Below are 15,774 nucleotides of genomic sequence, written 5' to 3'. Positions count from 1 at the left end.
CTTTAGTATTTAGCAATATTAGAGGTCAAGGGGAGCAGGCTGAGATAGTTAAGTCAAGGTCAAAAATTATGGGAGAGGTCAAAAGAGATTAAGTCCAAGTATTCATGCACTTCTTAGTTTTTATATGATCTGATTACTGCCAAGATATCTTGAGCAGGAATGAACATGACATATCTCACAATGTTCAAGATAGCACCTTATTATATCAGAGCTGTAGCTAGAGAGATGATTACAAAGCAGGCCCAATCTTTGCTGTAAATTAAAGCTGTGACTATAATACCATTCATTTACATCAATGGCTGTTATGTAATAAATGAAACAAAGCAAATCATGACTTGACTTTGTGGTAGCATGCTATAGAATGCTATTTTTGGAAGGAAACTTTTGAGATCTAAATCTCCCCATATTAGAAAAAAAAATAAGCGGGGCGCCTGGGTGGCGCAGTCGGTTAAGCGTCCGACTTCAGCCAGGTCACGATCTCGCGGTCCGTGAGTTCGAGCCCCACGTCAGGCTCTGGGCTGATGGCTCGGAGCCTGGAGCCTGCTTCCGATTCTGTGTCTCCCTCTCTCTCTGCCCCTCCCCCGTTCATGCTCTGTCTCTCTCTGTCCCAAAAATAAAAAAAAAATTAAAAAAAAAAAAAAAAAAAAAGAAAAAAAAATAAGCAAATGGATGCACTTAAATGTTAAGTTAACTTGCCCAAAATTATACAATTTGATAGTGGTAGCTTCAGGACTAAAATATAGGTTCCTTGTGCCATTCTAGTGTTCATTACTCTATAAGAATCCACTTATTAAAGAGCTTATAATGTCATTTGAAACCATTTCATTCTCATTGGTTATTGGTTTTTATGCCTCTAGTAATTTATGGATATGTCTTCACACTTATAGTGAGAAAAAAAGTGTGTGTACCTTCTAATTTCATCTCTTTTATTTCTTTTTAAAAAATCTTTTGAGAGAAAACATGCATGCACAAGCGGGGAATGGACAAAGAGACAGGAAGGGAGAGAGAAAGAGAGAGAAAATCCCAAGCTAATAGTACGTGCTAATAGCACAGAGAAAATCCATGCTAATAGCACGGAGCCTGATGTGGGGCTCGAACTCACAAACCGTGAGATCATGACATGACCTGAAAAAAGAGTTGAACCCTTAACCAACTAAGCCACCCAGGCGCCCCTAATTTCATCTCTGTTCAATCTCTACTTTCATGTATGGAAGAATAATACATGGGAGAATTTACATCTCTTGGTTAATATTAGGAAGAATACAAAAACATAATGATTTGATAGGTGTGATATTCTTGAAACACAGTGGCACACTATGTTAGCTTTGCACACCGAAAAAAAGTGGGGGGACCCATAAGTCAGTTTGATAGTCTAGCATTACTGATAACCACCTCCATGATTCTGTGTTCTAATAGTACTTACTCCCTAGTGTTGATGGAAGGATTGCATGAGTGAATGCATGAGTGAATGCAAATAAACCATGTGGAACATAGTTGGCATTAATTAAGTGCAGTATCTATATTAAATGTTAATATCAATTTTTTTAAAAAAGAATAAGAATAAGGATATTACATTCTTAGCATTATCCAGTAGAAGTCAGAGCTATGACTCCTGTTAAATACTTTTTAGGATTATAGTATGATTTCTTGAGAATAAAAAACAAAAAATTCCAAGATCTCTCCCAATTGTTGCTCTTAATTGAGAACGATTATATAAGGAATTGTCATTTGTCAAGGCATACTACATATTATTTTGGTAGAAGTTTCTAATTTTTTCAGTTCTCAATTAATTATATTTTTAGTCTTGGCTTTAACCTTAACCTTACCACATGTGACCTTAACATTCACCCTTTCTTTCATATTATTGATGATGTTTAGTAAGTGAGGTGGTTGTGTATGAGAACTCAAGGCACAATTATATAACTTCAGTTTTGCTGTAAAGCTAATAATTTAATGAAGTTCTTTCCCTTATTCTTTGCATACTTTGCTATTTCTCAATACACAGTGTTGGTATTTGGAATCATAAAACCAGCATATATTAGAACTGGAAGATATCACGGAGATCAATAGGTCTGATCCCTGTCTCTTACAGATGAAACTGACACCCCAACAGCTAAGGTAACTGATGGGGTTTCATTCTCCATACTGACTGTTTTCATGATAGAAGACCGTAGTCTCTTATTTTTCTAAAAAGAACTGAATCTAGAAAACCAGTTGTTTAATTTTACATTGATATACCCTGAACCAATAGATTGACAATATAAGTCAGTGTTATCTATGAATGGACAATACACAGTTTTAAAAATCTATCTATTCAGTAGGACAATATGCCATGTGTGCTTGCCAGCTTTGTAATTCCTGTCACTCTACAGTGATGTTAAAGCCCACACTGAAACTCGTAAGTGATCATCTTTAAGAATTCTTCTCCAGCCTTGCAACTAAACAGTCTCAGTAATGAGACTACATGGTCTCTGCACGGTCTACTAAATACTTGTAGGAAGTGGAACCCCCTTCTGGAGTTATGAGAGAAACATCACTTCGAAAATGCCTTTAAAAGTGCTCCAGCATAAACATTACACTGGAACATTTCATTAGCTTTTTGAGAACAATAAAGAAATGTGGAGCATAATAGGCTAATATGTTTAAGTGGCCTTGGTAGAACCCTACTTAACTCAGTGGGATTTTCTGCAACATGCAGAGGTGGAAAACCATTCCCTACATATTTATTGTGTAGGACTGCCTCCTTCTTTATTGCATGCAGTTTATATCAAAGGCAAGTGACTTTACCTGTAATTCTAAAATGAAGAAAGTCTCAAAATACAAGTTTTAGGAAAATCAATATTTAGATATGATGATGGACAACCAGCAGCGCTGGCTTTTGGCACTCGGGCTATCTGTCAATAAAGATGGAAGAGGGGCCAAGTTCAATCTCATTATTTCCTAGCCTCATAAGTCTTACGTAGCCATCAGGGTATTAAGATTTGTAAAGTCTCTAAATTCCTGAAGAAAAAGGCAAGATGTAAGGCAAATCTTATTGGTCACAAATTGCAAAACCTAATTAAATTAATAAAAATGTTCAGTTACCTAAGTCGGCAATAAAACTTTCCTGCACAATATTTTGAATTAAGTAAAATGATAAGTTAATGAAAAATATAAAAGGATAATTTTTATGGTTTTCTTAAAATTCCATGAGACTGCACTTAATATATTCCTGGACTTCCAGTATGATCCTTTCCAGTACTCTTTATCTCTCTGAGCTTCCATTTTTCTCTGTCATAAATTGGGACTCATTAGGCTTAGGAACACTGTGATCATTGTGATTTTCTTGAGCTTGTAGGGGAAAAATATGCGTGTAAATTAAGCCCACATTTATAACATTTTAAATAAGTTCAAATAGACATTCATGATGACAAATTAAAAGTTTCCGTATAGGTGTTGGTTTTCTTTGTGTAGACAACTTGTCACCAAAATTTATTGAAAAGTAAGAATTCCTATTTATATGGCATTGAATTAATGATACAAAAAAAAGCCTCTTGACTGACAGCTCTAGTGGCTGAAGTGGCATATTTAAACCATTATGTTTGTTTGTTTCACTTACTGTCAAACTCTGTCTTAGAATTACTATCAACTGGTTATAATGATAGATGGAATCTGTCTTTCAGTTCCAGGATATGTTTTGTATCAAAAGTTTTTCTTCATTGGTTTTTGGAATCTATAGGCAAAATAATACATAAACACAAATGTAAATCCCAGCTGTAATTGTTTCTCAGCATTTGGTGACATCATAAATCCCTTAAGATTTATACTCATATTGTATTGTAAATATCACTAGAACCATTCAGTAGGAGGATGAGAAAATCTAAACAAAACTTGAAAATAATGCATATGCTTCTTCTCACTATGAGGAGCGTTTCCTAGCTACCCTATTTACCCCAGTGGAATTTTACAAAAATGTTCCTGGCGCTCAAAGTTGATCTAACAAAGAATCAAGTGGGTTTAATTTAAAATTCACTCCTAAATATGTTTGCTGGTTTTGAAATTCTGATTTTGTGCTTATGTAATACAAAAACAACTTTGGTTTTAAAACAAAAATTGGCAAAAATAGTAGTGCATTATTATGTGTTCTAATCACGTATGGTGTTTTGAAAAAAAGGATTCAAAATTGACAAAATTATTTCATTGGCATTGCAGTTCAAATGCATGGCTTTTCTTTCCCACAAGTTGCATAAAGTACAAATAAAATCAAATATTTCTTAAATGTGTAGTATATGAACTTCTTGATTTTCATAATATATAATCTAGCAATTGCACTAAAGACAAATTTGCATTCTGTGTTTTTGCATCCTTTGCCTTACAGAGTTTACTATGTTGCAGTTTATGGTCAAGTCTTTAGTATGCTTTAGCATCAATTTTAAAGTGTCTGTGGTTCTCAAAATCAAAAGAGTTGCCCCCAGTGATATGGATAATGCTCAGATTCTGATATCAATGGCCCAGGCTTCTTTGATTTTTCTTATAAGTGCTTTTTTTGGTAAAATATATAAACTTAGAAACAGAAGTTTCCTTGGCTCATATTATACTCAAGAGACAATGATGATACTGAAGTCCTTTTCATAATCAGGGCCTTTGTAGAGATTGTCCAGGTAGTCTTAGCCAAAATATCCCTCTCATTGTACTCTACTCCAGGGCAACATGTGGCGTGCCAGCTGGATGCCCTCCCTACATGCCTCAGGTGGCCACATTTCAATGGTGTCTATAGAGCACAGGCCAAATTCTCATTCTCTGTGTTAATCAGTGGGAGAATTCCCATAGAAAATGGGATGGGAGCATATTTTAGGAAAATTCAAAGAGATTATCCAGATGATTAGGCCAGGACATTGTAAATTCGGGTTTTATGTAGGATTTCTATAGCATTATCTTACTTGACCAAAGAATGATAAAAAATTTGGATATATTTAGAAATTAAAAGTAATCATGCTTTTTATTCCACTGTGATTTCTCCAAAGATAATCCTACAAAATTTTTCTTTAGATACAATAGAAGCTCATCTTGATTTATAACATCAAAGACAACTGATGTACCTAGTAATGTAATTTGATTGAACTTTTTCCCATGATCTTGAAAGGATCTGAATTCTACTTATAGAAGTCTCATTATACCTCTCTTTTCAATTAAATTCTAATCAATTCTACAAGCATTTAGTAAGTGCTTACTATGTACAAAGCACTGAGATAGAAGCTCTGAATAATTCTGTGTATGATACTTAATATGTGTAACATATTTTTCACGTTCATTATCTTATTGGTGTGGTAAAGATTCACTTTATAATTATTACTTATCTAAATTGCCTAGATGATACTATATTTTGAATTTAGGGTAGAGTTTTGTTTTTGGTGAGTCCAGAGGCCATTCTAGAAGTACATTTAGTTTCTCTTGAATGAAAAGATAAAGGCATATCATTATATCATTTTATTAAGCTGAGTTGGGTTGAAAATAGTGGTGTTTCTGTTGGTTTTATATGTCATTAGGCTCAGTCTCCAGTGCATTTGTAATGACCTAATTGAAAAGATTTGTCAACATGTTCACAAAAACAGTTTATTTTCAATTTTAAGGCAATATTGATTTATTGTATTTCATATATCTTTTTTAAGATCAAAAAATTTGGTTTCTCCATTAACTACTCATGTTTAAAATTCTATCAAATTCTACTGTTCAGCCATGAAGTCTGTAAGTGCTATACAACTGATGGAGAATAGGTCTGAAAGCTATTATTCTCCATTTAGCATATACACTATTCTCTAATATTGTTGCATCTAATGTATATTGAAATGTTCTATTTCTATATTAATATTACATTATAAAGTCTTATTTCTACATATTTCTGAGATTTTTCAAGTCATTTCCTCAAACCTACTTTGTAAATACTTTAAAACAACCTCAGTTTTATTTTTATTTACCTTACTTCTCTTATCCATAGTGTTGAAATGGGATTTATTCTTTAGCATTTTTAATATTTTCAAAAAATTTAAAGAGAAATCATCCTCATTTTAAGCACTGAACATATCATTCTCTTCACAAACCCAAACCTCAAAAACAGGTAGGAACATCTTTATTTGCTTTATTTCCAATATCAAATTTGCAAAAAGGCACTCTCTTGGTAACCTTCAGGTATGTCACCCTGGGTGTTTGGCCAGAGGGCAGTCATGTTGACCCCATCTGCAAAGGCTGGCTAACCTAGAATCTTGGACTGTTAGAATCCCATTCATCAAGGTCCACATAAAGTAAGGTAGGTGGGAAGCAGGAGGACAGATGGTAGGGTCGGCAGCAAGGAACTTGTTCGTTGACATTGATATAGACCCTTCTTCTTGCCAGAGTGACTCCATGGACTTGTTTTGGCATGGAAGACTAGGCCAAAGCTATCGTCTTAATAGAAGGTGAGCTGCAGGCAAACTGGAGAGATCCATGCACAGTAGGTGTTTAGGGTTGGCTTAGATTTTCTCTATCAGCTTGACTGTCATACATACTTGATTGATGTGCAGTGGGGCTTGAAAGTGCTGCATTGATGTTGAGGACTGTGTCATAAGGTTCCTGATATGGTGCACATGTCTGAATGGAGTTGGACATTGACTATCCTTGCCTATGCCAAGCAACACCAGACTTGAGTGCATTATTCTGCAGTTGAGTAGCAGATGGTGAGTGCAGACGTTTGGAGGGGGTGTGCCTTCAAACACAATATGGAGCCAGCAAACTTACTTAGAAGGTTACTGCATGTCTTGACTTTGGCAGCTATTTTTTAAGCACTGATGAAAAATCTAAGTCCCATCCATTGTTACTCTCAGAATATTCAGCATGGCTGGTGTTCCAGGCAAAGGAGATGTGAAAATCAAATGCACTATTCACTGTGTTGGTCACAGTTGGTTGAAGGTGACTTCTTGGTGTTGGCTTAATGGACTAGATAAACATTCTCAGATTGAATATTACTGAACTTGATACCAAAATAGTTATTAACAAAATAGGTAAACTTCATGTAGAAGTGGTCAGAGAAAGGGCCAGCAGAGCATTGGAAGAGCATTGTGGTCAAATATGGTACTTAAGAGTGACTTTATTTTCCTTTGCTTTTAATTCAGGAGATATATTATGTTCTTTGGAAATAAAATAAGAAAATCAAATATCTCAATAGAGGTTCCTTATGCACAAAATTATGGAGGTCCACAAATGAATGAGCACAATAATTCCATATATATAAGAAAAGTGATTTCTATTGGTGTTTGTTTTCCCGAATGGGTTCTGAACACATATAAATTCATTTTAGGTTTAAAATAAAGGTTTTGAGTTTTTATTTTCAGCTTAAAACATAAAATATGCTCATTGCATATAATTATGGAAATAGAAAAAATGTATAGTGCATAAATTTAAATCAGGGATGAACAATTCTAAGATTTTGCTCTGCTTCCTTCCAATTTTATGTATATTTCTAAGTGGATGTGTGTGTGTGTGTGTGTGTGTGTGTGTGTGTGTATGTATTTTCTTTAAAAATTTTGGATCATATAGTCAATATTATGCTTTTTTCAATTAGCAATAATTATATTATTAGTTCTCAGAATCATGAAATACTTTTAATGGCTGCACAATATTATGTTTTATTTATGTACCCAAACCTTTTAGACTTCTCCATATTTGACATGTAAGTTATTTTCCACCATTTTTCCTACTGCTCTGAAAACCATTCTTACACATATACTTTTATCTACATCTTGGATTGTGTTTTCAGCATCACTTTTAGAAGGTTGATTTCTGGGGTAGTGTATGTAAACTTCTCAAGGTTCTTTTGATAACTCCTCCCAAATTGTATATGAGATTGCTTTTCTAAGTACACTCTTACCTCCTTTGAATAGTATTATTTTATAAATATTTACTAATTCAGCAGGCAAAAAAAAAACACCCTTGTTTATTTTGTTGTAATTTGCAACAATTTGATTAATATGGAGCTGGAATGTCTTTCATATGCTTATTTGCCATTGTTTTTTTTTTCTTACTGTAAATTGTTTGCTCCTGTTCTTTACTCAAGTTGTTGTCTTGATGATTTGCAAGATATTTAAAATGTTAAATCACTGCTTTTGTCAACGTAATGTAAAAATGTTTCTCCCAGTTTTCATATGCCATTGAATGGTTTTTGTTGTTGTTGATGTGAGAAGCAACACAATTCTATTATATTGCTTTCCCTATGACTGTGCCTTTGCTTTTATCTTCTCTTTACCAGCTTGAAGTCTGATAAGAACTCACCATTTTTCTGGTATTATCATGATTTTATTTTGTATTTTTAATTTTCTGTTCCTTCCAGAAACTATTTTAGCCTAAGGTATGTGATAAGCATCTCGATTTTGTTCCCTATAGTTAATCAATTGTCCCCAAACCATTTTCCGATTGGTACCATCTTTATTGCTTACTAATTTTTATCAACATTAGGATCTGTTTTTGAATTATCTGTTCTTTCACTGGTTCTATACTGTTTCCATTAGAGCTGCATAGTAAGTTTACACATCGGTTAAGTCAAACCTTCCTTATTTTTCTTTTTTCAAAGATACATGGCTGTATTGTCACCTCCTCGTTTTTCAAAATTAGCTTATTGCATTCAGTTTGTAAAAATGTTCCATTGGAATTTTTATTGGAATTTTATTAAACCTATAAATTAATATCAGTATCTTTGCAATGTTGTCTTCACATTCAGCAGCATCGTATGTTTTTATTTATGTAATGTTTTATAATAAATAAATTGTGTCTTACTATTCATATAGGTACCCAAATTCTTTATTATACTTAAGTAAAGGCATGCTATGTCCTTGCTGTTGTCCTTAACTGTGTATATTCCAAGAAAAGCCATATTTTCTTTATAATAGTTTTGTTGTGATTTGTTAGGATTTTACATAATTTTTAAAATTTTTCAGTGATTCCAATAGTGCAGCCAACATTCATCTTCTCATATAGATACAATAAAAAGAAAAGGAAAAAAATTTTTTTCTATGTGATGAGAACTCTTATGATTTACTCTCTTAACAACATTGCTGTATATCATATAGCAGTGTGTAACATTTATTATCTAGCTACTTTATTCAAATTTTGTAATAATTTTTTAGTAAGTTTTTTGTCTTGAGTTTTTTAAGATCATTAAATTATCTGCAAATGATGACTTTATCATCTTTTTTCCTTTTTATTTCTGTTTAATACCCTGTTTCATTACTGGAAATTCCAAAACAGCTAAGTTACCATGAAGATAGGAAGCATCATTGTTCTTGATTATGTGGTAATATCTCTAGTTGTTTTTTTTTTTTTCCTTAGTCACAAGGTGGATATTAGTTGTTGATTTAAGACAGATATTCTTTAGAAAACTATTTCTAACCCTTTCTTTGTTTATTAAGAATGAGTGTTGAAGTACATTACATGCCTTTTTGAATAAATATTTTTAAACTCTAACTGATGGACATAGAGTTCTATTGTGATGTCTTTTTCAATTCAGGTCAGTTCTAACACACATTTACTCAGTACTTACACTATGTGCCAGAAATTGTTTGCTGGGCATTAGAATTCAGATGCATAGTTTCTTTCTCTAAAAACATAGGATTATTCGGAGCATGATAATTCAGCAAGGGATTTATAGTAATTGATTTCCCATTATTAAATTGTCCTTGCATAACTAGTAAAACATCACATTTAGTATTTTATGAAGAACACTTTGAAGGCTTTTATAACCCAATTGTATACCATGTCAAAATGTGGATTTTAAAAATTGCTAAAACTAAAATTATTATTTAAAATCAAAATTATGAGTTTTTACATCTGAAATAATAGTGTTCAGATTCTAATCAAGAGCATCTATAAAACCTGGTACCGTCTCAGAAAATTCATAGACCTCTATAATATAGATTGTGTATGTTCTATACAATCAGCAAATTGGAATTTCCAATCATACTTTATCACTTCTTATATCGTACGACACAAATGATATGTGATTTGGGGGCAAATCACTTTTATGACGCCAACATTGTGTTTTCATTTCTCTGGGAGTCTTCTGTATTATCTGTGGGATTTAAGTGTCCACTTACATTGATTTATTTTCAATGAAGTTTTTTTAAATTAATTTTATTGCTTTAATGGAGTTTAGCATAATGTTCCTAGTTTTTCTAATCCACTGTTTTAATTTATTTTATTTTTCAGGATTCTTTATTTTGTTCTTTTATATAATATGCAAGAACATCTGATATTTTAAAACTATACCCTTTTGACCAGATTCTTTATATTTCACACAAATCAAATCAGCAAATAGTGATCAAGAATCAATTTTCTAGTTAGCATCATGCTAGTTGTTATGAATTGTAGTAGAGAAAAACATAAATCACAAACTCTCAGGAAACTTAAATTTCTAGTTGGTAGATAAGATGTAAACAAGAAAAAAATGCATGACAGCAAATCCTAATGAAATATTTATGTTTATAGTAGCTAATATAAATATGATCATAGTCTTGTTTTGCACTCAAGCAAATGTATTAGAATTTACAATGCACCTTTTGTATATTGACCTCACCCTGGCCTCTTCATACTTTTCCTGTTCTATTGTATCTTTATCATTATTTCTTCACTTGCTGCTTAAATGTTATATTTACTTTTGCAAGGTTTTTAAAATTCTATTTGGAACAACACCAGGTAGACAAATGTCATGCACATTAATTTCTGAAATATTATTAGTGATAATTTGTCTCATACAAAATGGCCTTGCTCAGCATTTGGAAACAGGAGTAGTGCAGGCTACTGTAATTGTAGACTGAAAATCATTGCTTTCTGAATCTCTTATTAAAAAACTTGCCCTGATTTTTAGAACCATTCACACAAGAGATAACATGTAAAGTAGGAGAAATCCAAATGCTAACACGAAGTTAGCATCTCTACTAAATGGGAATTTTAGCAGTAATCTTTGGTGTATTAAGGAAGTAGAGTCCTATCCTTTGGGCTTTGATGAGATTTTTATATCATGGAGATATCTCTTTTACACTTTAGCATTTGATCTATGTTCTAAGTTATAACCTTAAAATTTTATCATATTTTGGAAAATTTATATCCCTCTCAATTTTTAGTGTCTGCATTGCATAATGTTTGTCATAGACCACAATACCTATCCCTGTGGAACTGTTATCCTATCTTAATTCAGAAGTAATAGTATTGATTAAGTAATATTTAAAGCTTCCAAACTTCAAGGCAGTTTGTCAGTCACCACTCTCTCTAACCTTACTATGAGCTTCCTGTGTGGTATCATTCATCTGAGGTCTTATTAAAATGTAAATAAATTACATCCAGCACACTTCCTCTATTTGCCCAGCTTGTTACTATATCGAAACAACTGTCTTAATGAAACACATATTGATGTATTGTGTATTTCCGTGCTAAACCAAAGTGAGGAGGAAGTTATGTGAATATAAAATAGAACCTACTTCATAACAGTTTTTGTTAAAGCATTTTATGAATTGGAGATAATCTGAGCCATGGGAGATGATGTAATTCTACATGACAGAGCTCACGGAAAGAGGATAGCTCCTCAGATAGAATTGGATTAGACTCTTGAGATACATGCTTTCGGGCTTTTATAGGGCTTTACCTTTGTAAGCACAGCTAACTCTCGGGTTTTTATACTAATATAGTGTTGTGGTAAATATAGTAAAAATAAAAATAAACAATCTTGTTATCTAAAATAATTTCTCTTTGGCCTCCATATACAACATTTGACTTTTTAGCATCAAAATACCATTTTATTTTTGTTTTCCATGGGTTAACACCCATATTTCTAACATCCATATTATGGAACAGAAATGGTCTAACATTTGTGTAATGTCACATTTTGTTACATATGATAATCTTCACAGGGCATGATTGGATAAAACTGAACTCATGTAATAAAGAGCAATAATAATGAGTAATAATAAGAATGAATAATAATTAATAACATACCTATGAAGTATAATAGTACGTGGTTCATTGCTAAATTAGTTTGTAACAAATAATTATTGTTGCGTGCATACCAAATAGTGGGAATGGAGGCAACTGAATGATGTGCTGGAGAAAAAGAAGCCAAACTGGGATTGAAATTTGTCATGTTTGAATGAAATGCTGAAATGCCAGTAGTAATTGATGGTCTCTGTGATCAGACTTTCTGGGTTTTTTTTTTCTTCTTCTTACACTTTTCTGTATTTTCCTGCGTGTGTGTGTGTGTGTTTCCCAATGGGCATGTATAATTTTGTAGTCAGGAAAAGTTTATGTACAAATATGTTATGTATTATCCTCATTTGCAAATAATTCATTGAGTTAACTGTATAAAGTCTCCTAGGAAGAGTGAAAGCCATGAGCGAAATTTATTTTTAAAAAAATTTTTTTAATGTTTATTTATTTTTGAGAGACAGAGACAGAGCATGATCTGCGGCGAGTTGGGGGCGGGCAGAGAATGAGAGAGCAATGGAGACACAGAGTCTGAAGCAGGCTCCAGGCTCTGAGCTGTCAGCATAGAGCCCGACGCAGGGCTCGAACCACGAACTGTGAGATCATGACCTGAGCTGAAGTTGGACACTTAAGTGACTAAGCCACCCAGGCGCCCCACCATGAGCTAAATTTAAAGGCAAAGTATTCCATTGCACATATAATCCATTGTCTCAGAACTTATTGAAGTTTTGATATCACTTTCTCAGTTTGAAACTTCCAAACTGGAGACAGCTTAATCAAGGAAATAGTAATAATATGAATAACATTATGTTCTGCGCCCACTTTTTGACTCAACTTAGGACAAAAAGCTTTACTATGTTGAGAATATGATCTGCTATATGTTGTCGTCATCTATGGTGAAAGTGTTAGAAGGATCCTTTATCTCCTAGTCTGTTTCAAAGTTAGTTTCCCCGAGGAAAACTGTATGTATAACTACCATCCTGTTTAGTCCAAGTCATGGAGACTCAGGTTCATGTGGTGAGGGCATTACTAGGAGGCTTACCTGAATATTTATGTAACATGTAACAGAAAGCCAGCTAAATATTAATGGAATTAATTATTTTTGTTAGAAATACTATATAAATATGTTACCCTAGGCCTCTGTTACTTACATAAATGTTTAGTACAACTTAGAAAAATGTGACCTCTTTCAGCACCTTTGTACAAATTATAAAAATAGTTTGCTCCAGCTGATGCAGCTTGGGCCAAGGAGGATAGCTTCTAGAGTGGAGCACACCCCTAGACTGGGTGCCCTTGTGCAGGACACAACCTGCACACTCAGTCACGACTACCCTATGTTCTATGCTTTATTAATGATTTGGAAATAGGTTCCGTACTGTTCTTTTCTTGCGCAGAAAGCCAAGAATCACCTTCAAGTGACTTAACAAAAAGATGCTTATCTAAGCTTTAAGTTAGTCTGGAACCCTGATGATACAAATCTATTACTTCGCTTCAGACATCTGATTTGAATAGCATTGAGGTAGAAGGAAATGAAATAAAGTCACCACAAAAGCACAGATGAGTTTATCAAGTCTGGCTCCTAGAAGACCTAGGTTGCATTTTGAAATTGCATCTAAAATTGGGATATCTTATTGTAACTTTAGATGGCTTGATATACAAAGGGTAAATAAAAAGAGACATAGATGGACATCTCCTTGTTCTGAGAAGAAAGAAAGATGTTTTAAAAGACACGTAGATATATGTTATACATATACATGTAAATAACATATAAACAAATGTAAATAAAATATAAAGAAATATATAAGTGAAATAATTGAAAACTAAAAACATAAGGTAAAAATGTAAGAATTAGAACTATATATTAAAAAAATCATCTTATATAGAGTCTTATATATATTTACAAATTGGGTTCTTAACCATATGTTTTGAAGAAATACATTGCCAATACTCAGACTAGAAAGAACTGTCTTCCTCTAATTCTCTTCATTATATAAAGGGATCACTGTATTATATCATAAATACCAATGATAGATACTCACTTTTGTGAGAAACAAAGAATATTTTATAGGAATACTTCTATCTCAGTGATGTGTAATTTGGTATTTTCAGTCTTATAAGATACAGACTAAGTAGATGACACTCCATTCTGATATAATTCAAAGGAAGATTTTAGAGTATCTCTACATGCTAAACCCTAATGGAAGAACTGCAATTTTTTATAGATATTATTTCTCTAAGTTATGCCTTTAATTGAGATAACAGTGAATTCTAGACTGTATGACTGGAAAACAGCTATTTTTGTTAATTAATAGCAGAAACAGTAATCAAGTTAGGGGTTGGGTTGAAATTCTATTGTAGAAATTGCAAAGCCCAACAAAAACACACAGCCAAAAAAATGTCCACCCACTTTACCTGAGAAATTAGCTGGAGAAGTGCCATTTCATAGGACCAAAAAAAACACCCTCTTTAAACATTTATTTTCATTCTGCCATAACATACAGACAAATGGGAGGTGGAGGCTCCAGTTTCTTCTTTGCTACAGCCTGGATATTACCTAATTCTCATTAGGTAAGGGAATTTCATCACATGCTCCATCACCAGACTTATTTGTGTCCTTAAGCAATTTATGTGATGTTTCCATGCTTTATCTTATGGATTAGATTCCTTTTTTTTTCCAAATAGAAAGAGTAATATTTACTTGTTACAGGTTCCTGGGTTAAAGGTGAATTATTATGACATTTCAGTAAGATGAAGTTTGGTGAATACTTTGATTTCTTTGACACTTTATAAATGTGAAGGATTAATGTTGATCCAGAAATGTCAATAAGATATTCAAAGTTAATGCATCATACACGCTGAATTTCTACTGCACAAAGTTTGCTGATTTTCCCATTCCTTTCAATCTCCATTTAGAAAAAAAAAGTTTTGAAAATCCTAGAGGCAGATACTACGTGTTTATCTCATTTTATGTGATGAGTGATTTTGTAAATCTATTCATAATTTAAATGCTCTAGAAGAATCTATTCTCAAGAGAATTTTATTGTGGATCATTATGTAAAGGAAAAATCATTTTTAAAGTGCATATTGCTCCCTATTTCAATATGGGAACTTTCTGATTTACAAGAGTGTTTAAGCTCCCAGAGAAGTATATTCCTTTGGTATGTTCCTGAGGAAATATGGATTGGCCATGCCAGGAAACTATGAGTGAATAAGTTGGAAAATACTAACTTGATTCACTTCAGTATTTGGGCCTCTTTAGAGAGATCTTGGAGCTACTACTTTGTATGAGATTAAATCTAGATGGCATGTTCTCCATAATTGCTTGGAATGGGTTTATTCTAGCTCAGTCCAGCTCCAAATTTTCTAGCAATCCATTTTGAAACATGTAATTCTAGCTCCTCTCCTTGACTGATTTCCCTCAGGTCTATAAAGTCATGCAGAATTGGGGCTCCTGGGTAGCTCAGTCAGTTAAGTGTCCGACTTCAGCTAAGGTCATGATCTCATGGTTCGTGAGTTCATGCCCCACGTCGGGTTCTGTGTTGACAGCTCAGAGCCTGGAGCCTGCTTCTGATTCTGTGCCCCTCCCCTGCTCATGCTCTGTCTCTCTCTGTCTCAAAAATAAATAAAAACTATTTTAAAAATTAAAAAATAAAATTAAATTAAATTTTAAAAAAGTCATGCAGAATTCCCATAAGGGAGGTATTGCCCCCTCACCCTCATCCTCCAGTTACCTCCCAATCCTCATGATTGACAGACATTCTTTTTTTTTTTTTTTTTTTTTTTTTTTTTTTTTTTGGG

The 15,774-nt window shown here is 33.3% G+C and overlaps 1 protein-coding gene across 50 annotated transcripts in view; it reads left to right on the top strand.

Moving 5' to 3' along the window:
• Positions 1–15,774, top strand: part of ZBTB20 (zinc finger and BTB domain containing 20) — a 769,297-nt gene that overhangs the window by 277,446 nt on the left and 476,077 nt on the right. For 5 of the 50 annotated variants that reach the window (XM_049629402.1, XM_049629406.1, XM_049629391.1 and 2 more), the window contains one exon: positions 6,370–6,431. The exons of 44 other annotated variants lie outside the window; for them this stretch is intronic. The gene's annotated coding sequence lies outside the window, so the exon portion shown is untranslated. Of the gene's footprint in view, positions 1–6,369; positions 6,467–15,774 lie in introns of all 50 variants that reach the window. One more of the 50 variants, XM_049629387.1, reaches the window with a different exon arrangement.

Source organism: Panthera uncia, chromosome C2 (genome assembly GCF_023721935.1).
Source record: "Panthera uncia isolate 11264 chromosome C2, Puncia_PCG_1.0, whole genome shotgun sequence".
NCBI lineage: Eukaryota > Metazoa > Chordata > Mammalia > Carnivora > Felidae > Panthera > Panthera uncia.
Note: the sequence above shows the minus strand (reverse complement) of the source record. Positions and strands in the feature narration are given on the sequence as shown.